We start from the raw sequence: 5,891 nt of genomic DNA on the forward strand, positions 1-5,891 counted from the left end.
TCTTCACATCTTCAAACTTCTACTGTTGACAGGGTGCGGTGGCTCACCCCTGTAATCCCAGCACTTTGGGAGGCTGAGGCGGGTGGATCACGAGGTCAGGCGTTTGAAACCAGCCTGGTCAACATAGTGAAACCCCATCTCTACTAAAAATACAAAAAAATTAGCCAGGGGTGGTGGCGGGTGCCTGTAATTCCAGCTACTTGGGAGGCTGAGGCAGTAGAATCGCTTGAACCTGGGAAGAGGAGGTTGCAGTGAGCCGAGATCGCGCCATTGCACTCCAGCCCGGCTGACAATGCGAGATTCCGTTTCAAAAACAAAACAGAAAAACCCTACTGTTTTCCTCTCTCCTTCTGCTCCTGCCCTGCCCATGTTGCATTCCCTTCTCTTTAGCTTTCAGGGCCCAAGCCTTCTGCTAGACCCCTTTCTGGAGAAAAGAAGGATGAGAGGAGGCTGAGGACATGAAGCTGAGACGCCTGCAGGCTGTACGTGGAGACCCTTGTGTTACCATCTCCCACAGCAGTAGCATAGTCGGAAGGGCCACCTACTGAGGTGGGGGCAGTGAGGGGCCACCTCCCCTCCCTGACTCATGCTCCTCCTGTGTAATATTTTGTGGTTGGTGGGATGGTCCCGGGCTCTGGGACTGAAGTGTTTATTGGGTTGTGACCACACCCCTTGTGGATGGCCTGGGGATTTTCAGCCCCAAACTGCCAAGCCCTTGGAAAAATCAACAGCCACACCTGTTTCTCACAGATAGTCTTTTTTTCCTCGTAGGTGTGGCTTTTCCATCTTGAGGTCACAGAGGAACTGAGGCACAGGGACAGGGACCCGGATGCCGCAGGGATCACCCAGCCAGCCCGCTCCTACGGCGGCCACTTTTCAGGAGTGATTTCTTTGGCTTCTTTCCTTCCATAGGCCCAAGAAACCACTCACACTCACCTGACCAGCAGGAACCCAGGGGAGCCGGCCTTAATCCTGGCTTCCCTGGGGCTCAAAAGAATCTGGATCACAATAGGTAGGGTTCGATTACTTGGGCCAGCGCCTCACTTCACAGATGTAGAAACTGGGGCTTAGGGTGGGGCCTAGGGCCATGAGGCCAGTCCAGGACATGGTGGCACAGGCAGCCTGGACACCTGGCTCCCCAGGTCCACAGGACCTCCCAGTCACTGCTGTTTCCTTGGGGTACCGTTTTTCTTTTCTTTTCTTTTTTTTTTTTTTTTTTTTGAGATGGAGTCTCGCTCTGTCGCCCAGGCTGGAGTGCAGTGGCCGGATCTCAGCTCACTGCAAGCTCCGCCTCCCGGGTTTACACCATTCTCCTGCCTCAGCCTCCAGAGTAGCTGGGACTACAGGCGCCCGCCACCACGCCCGGCTAGTTTTTTGTATTTTTTAGTAGAGAGGGGATTTCACCAGGTTAGCCAGGATGGTCTCGATCTCCTGACCTCGTGATCCACCTGTCTTGGCCTCCCAAAGTGCTGGGATTATAGGCGTGAGCCACCGCGCCCGGCCAGGGTACCGTTTTTCTTCCACCACAAATCCCTTTCACTGTGTAGCCCTACGATATGGTCAAGGGAGTAACTCTGGGGACACGGATGGAGTCCATGGGGCCGGCTTAGAATTCTGCCTTCTGTAGTGCCTGAGGCTCCTAACCCTCCCCACCTGGTTGGATCCCCAGGCAGCTCCTGGGAGGAAGTGCCCTCCCCCACCATTGACTGCCCCTCCTCTCAGTGAGACCTGACAGCTGTCTCCAATATATTAATTATAACAATGTAACACCGTGGGGCGCACACTCTCTTGACTCTCACCCTTCCGAACTCCAGGTCCCTCCTGGCCAAGCTGACCCAGACCCTGACCCTGGCCTCTGAACTCCAGCCTGGGTGAGAATGGGACCCCGAAAAGAAAAAAGGAGAAGAAAGAAAAAAGAAAGAGAGAGGGAAGGAAGGAAGGAAGGAAGGAAGGAAGGAAGGAAGGAAGGAAGGAAGGAAGGAAGGAAGGAAGGAGGGAGGGAGGGAGGGAAGGAAGGAAGGAAGGAAGGAAGGAGGAAAGGAGAGGAAGGAGAGGCTAGGGGAGAGGAGGGGGAAAGGAAAGGGAAGCTTCAGGTTTGCCTTGATGGAAGCTGTGGGCCTAGGAAAGTGGAAGCAGCTCACTAGAAGAGGACAGGGCATCCTATGGGATTGGTTAGAGGGGCATATTTGGTTTTACTTTTTTTGTGTGTGTGAGACAGTGTCTCACTCTGTTGCTCAGGCCGGAGTACAGTGGTGCCATCTGGGCTCACTGCAGCCTCGACTTCATGGGCTCAAGCAATTCTCCCACCTCAGCCTCCCAGGTAGCTGGGACTACAGGTGTGTATCATCACGCCTGAATAATTTTTATATTTTTTGTAGAGATGGGGTCTCACTGTGTTGCCCAGGCTGGTCTCAAATTCCTGGGCTCAAGAGATCTACCCACATTAGCCTCCCAAAGTGCTGGGATCATAGGTGTGAGCCCCTGCATCCAGCCCATATTTGACTTTTTCTTGGAAATGGGGACAAATTGGAAGTGGGGATGAGAATTAGGGAAACTGTCAATTACAAATCAAGTCCTGGCCAAGTGGAGTCAATTGGAGTTCAAGGATCACAGCCCACTGCATCCTTGAACTCCCGGCTCAGGTGATCCTCCCACCTCAAGCCTCCCAAGTAGGTAGGACTACAGGTGCATGCCACCACACTTGGCTAATATTTTGTATTTTTTGTAGGGATGGGGTTTTGCCATGTTGCCCAGGCTAGTCTTGAACTCTTAGGCTCAAGTAAGCCCCCTGCCTTGGCCTCCCAAAGTGCTGGGATAACAGGTGGGAGCCCCCATGCCTGGCTGAGTTACACAAAAACAAACAAAAATAACCTACCTTCCTTTTGTTCCCAAACAGACAGCTGTCATTTCACATGTTTACTTTATCTTATGTAAAACACAGATTTATTAAACACACCTCTTTTCATGTGTAAAATGTGGATTCACTGAGTACTAATCAAAGCCTCACAAGAATATAACCACTTCCCTCATTGCCTGCTCGTCCTCCCTTTTCCTTTCTTCCTTCCCCTCCTGCCTGCTCGTCCTCCCTTTTCCTTTCTTCCTTCCCCTCCTGCCTGCTCGCCCTCCTTTTTTCCTTTCTTCCTTCCCCTCTGGCCTGCTCTTCCCTCTTTACATTTATTTATTTATTTTATTTACTTACTATTTTTTTTTGAGACGGAGTCTTGCTCTTGTCGCCCAGGCTGGAGTGCAGTAGCATGATCTCAGCTCACTGCAACCTCTGCCTACTGGGTTCAAGCGATTCTCCTGCCTCAGCCTTCCAGGTAGCTGGGATTACAGGTACCCGCCACCACACCCAGCTAGTTTTTGTATTTTTAGTAGAGATGGGGTTTCACCATGTTGGCCAGGCTGGTCTCCGACTTTAGGTGATCCTCCCGCTTCGGCCTCCCAAAGTGCTGGGATTGTAGGTGTGAGCCATCACGCCCGGTCCCCTCTTTAAATGTTGAAGTCCTCAAAACTCTTTGCAAAAATCACAGGCCACAGATCCTACTGCAACGTGTGTTTCTCTTTCCCTGCTGCGTCCTCGACCTTGGCAAATAATCCTCTAAATCAATTGAGTTCTGTCACAGACACTTTTTGGCTTATGCCACCCAAAAGCTTCCCTACCCCGCCCACCTTTGAGTCCCTCTCAAACACAGGTGGCGGTGGCTGCCCCCTTGTTATACAGCAAGCCCTGAATCACGGCCTTTGCACCTTCTCATTCATGTTCTCTGCTTATTTCTATGTCGGAGTAGAGGAGGGAGGGAGTGTGGAAGAGCTGGTGAGTCCAGAACTCCAGAAATGTGAGGTGGGAAGCCCGTGGGCAGGAGAGCAGCTGGAGCCTCCACATCACCGTGAGAGCTTCCTCCAGGCCACTGACCTGAGCTCTGGCGTGGACGCTGGTTTGGGGCAGCCTCCTCACACACAGCCATGCAAGCCCTGTAAGGACAGGCCCCTGCGCCCCTTGGCATCAGAAATGGGGCAAAGGGAGTCCAGGCGCAGTGGCTCATGCTTATAATTCTAGCACTTTGAGAGGCTGAGATGGGCAGATCACTTGAGGTCAGGAGTTCGAGACCAGTCTGGCCAACGTGGCAAAACCCTATCTGTACTAAAAATAGAAAAAATTAGCCAGGCGTGGTGGTGGGCACCTATAGTCCCAGCTACACAGGAGGCTGAGGCAGGAGAATCACTTGAACCCAGAAGATGGAGTTCGCAGGGAGGTGAGATTGCGCCACAGCACTCCAACTTGTGCCATAGAGCCAGAGTCAGTCTCAAATAAATAATAAATAAATAAATAGGCCGGGTGCAGTGGCTCATGCCTGTAATCCCAGCACTTTGGGAGGCCAAGGTGTGAGGATCACGAGAGATCAGGAGTTCGAGATGAGCCTGGCCAACATGGTGAAACCCTGTCTCTACTAAAAATAAAAAAATTAGTTGGGCGTGGTGGTGGGCATCTGTAGTCCCAGCTACACAGGAGGCTGAGGCAGGAGAATCGCTTGAACCCAGGAAGCAGAGGTTGTAATGAGCCGAGATTGTGCCACTGCACTCCAGCCTGAGAGACAGAGCAGGACTCTGCCAAAAAAAAGAAAGAAAGAAAGAGAGAGAGAGAGAGGGAGGGAGGGAGGAGGGAGGGAGGGAGGGAAGGAAGGAAGGAAAAAAGAGAAAGAGAGAAGGAAGGAAGGAAGGAAAGAGAAAGAAAGAAATAAAAAGAAAGAAAGAAAGAGAAAGAAAGAAAGAAGAAAGAAAGAAAAGAAAGAAAGAAAGGAAAGAAAGAAAGAGAAAGAAAGAAAGAAAAGAAAGAAAGAAAGAAAGAAAGAAAGAAAGAAAGAAAGAAAGAAAGAAAGAAAGAAAGAAAGAAAGGAAGGAAGAGAAAGAAAGAAAGAAAGAAAGAAAGAAAGAAAGGGAAAGAAAGGGGGGCAAAGGGTGCCAAGCAAGAAGAACCTCAGAGGTGGGGCCAGGCTACCGGGCTGGCCAGGGCGGTGCCTCTCCATCCATCTCAACCACCCTTCCCTTCAGACCACCTCTGGGTACATGTCCAGAGCCCAGAGGGATATCTCTGAAAGCCTGGACCCAGGGCTAAGCCCCCATGGGCACAGGATGCTCATGGGGAGGGGGAGCTGAAGCCCCTATTCTCAAATCTCCTAGGGGATTACGTCATGACCGAGTGGAGCGCTGCTTCTCTCTCCAAGCCTCTTGCACCATCCTCCTTCTCCCTAGAAGTGCTCCCGGGACCACAGAGGGTGTGAGTATTCCCTCCCTTTGCCCCCAGGTCTCCTCCAAACCCAGTGTACCCTGCAGAGTCATCTGGCGCCCCTCCAGCTCCTCCCTGGCCTCCCTGTCTCTTGCCTGGGCTATCCCTCTGGCCTCCTAAGGGGTCTCTGGCCTCCTGATGTATCAGTTCATCCTCCCTAATACCACCAGCAGGATCTTTCTAGAACATGCCCCTAAGAACCATCAGGAGCTCAGTGTGCTGTATGAAGACCTTCAGTGTCAGCACCAGCCCACCATTCCAACGTTATCTTCCATCACCCCCTTTCTACCCACTAGGTCCCGGCCACACCAAACTACTCACCGTTTTTATCTAACTCCCAGCATTAGAGTTAAGGGGTATGTGCTCCTGTGTGCTCAGACGCACAAAAGACTGACTGACTTCACCTTGAAGCTGCCTTCTAGATCCAGGTTCTGCTAACACTAGCTTCTCCCTGTGCCTTGCACACAATGGCTAGATGTACAGAAGCCAGAGAGCAACAGGCCGATTCAAATCCTGCTTCCACGACTAACTAGCGTTCCTTGGGCAAATTGCTTAAACTCTCTGGCCCTCAGTATGTCTACGTATAAAATGGACACAACAAGAA

General features: G+C 51.6%; 1 long non-coding RNA gene across 1 annotated transcript; it reads left to right on the forward strand.

The window, feature by feature from the left end:
* The first annotated feature begins 790 nt into the window (after positions 1 to 790).
* On the forward strand, positions 791 to 5,891 carry LOC119622127 (uncharacterized). The gene is made up of 3 exons (XR_005238746.1): positions 791 to 1,012; positions 1,815 to 1,871; positions 5,182 to 5,891. It is a non-coding gene; the product is annotated as an uncharacterized lncRNA (long non-coding RNA).

Source organism: Chlorocebus sabaeus, chromosome 16, assembly GCF_047675955.1.
Source record: "Chlorocebus sabaeus isolate Y175 chromosome 16, mChlSab1.0.hap1, whole genome shotgun sequence".
NCBI classification, from domain to species: domain Eukaryota; kingdom Metazoa; phylum Chordata; class Mammalia; order Primates; family Cercopithecidae; genus Chlorocebus; species Chlorocebus sabaeus.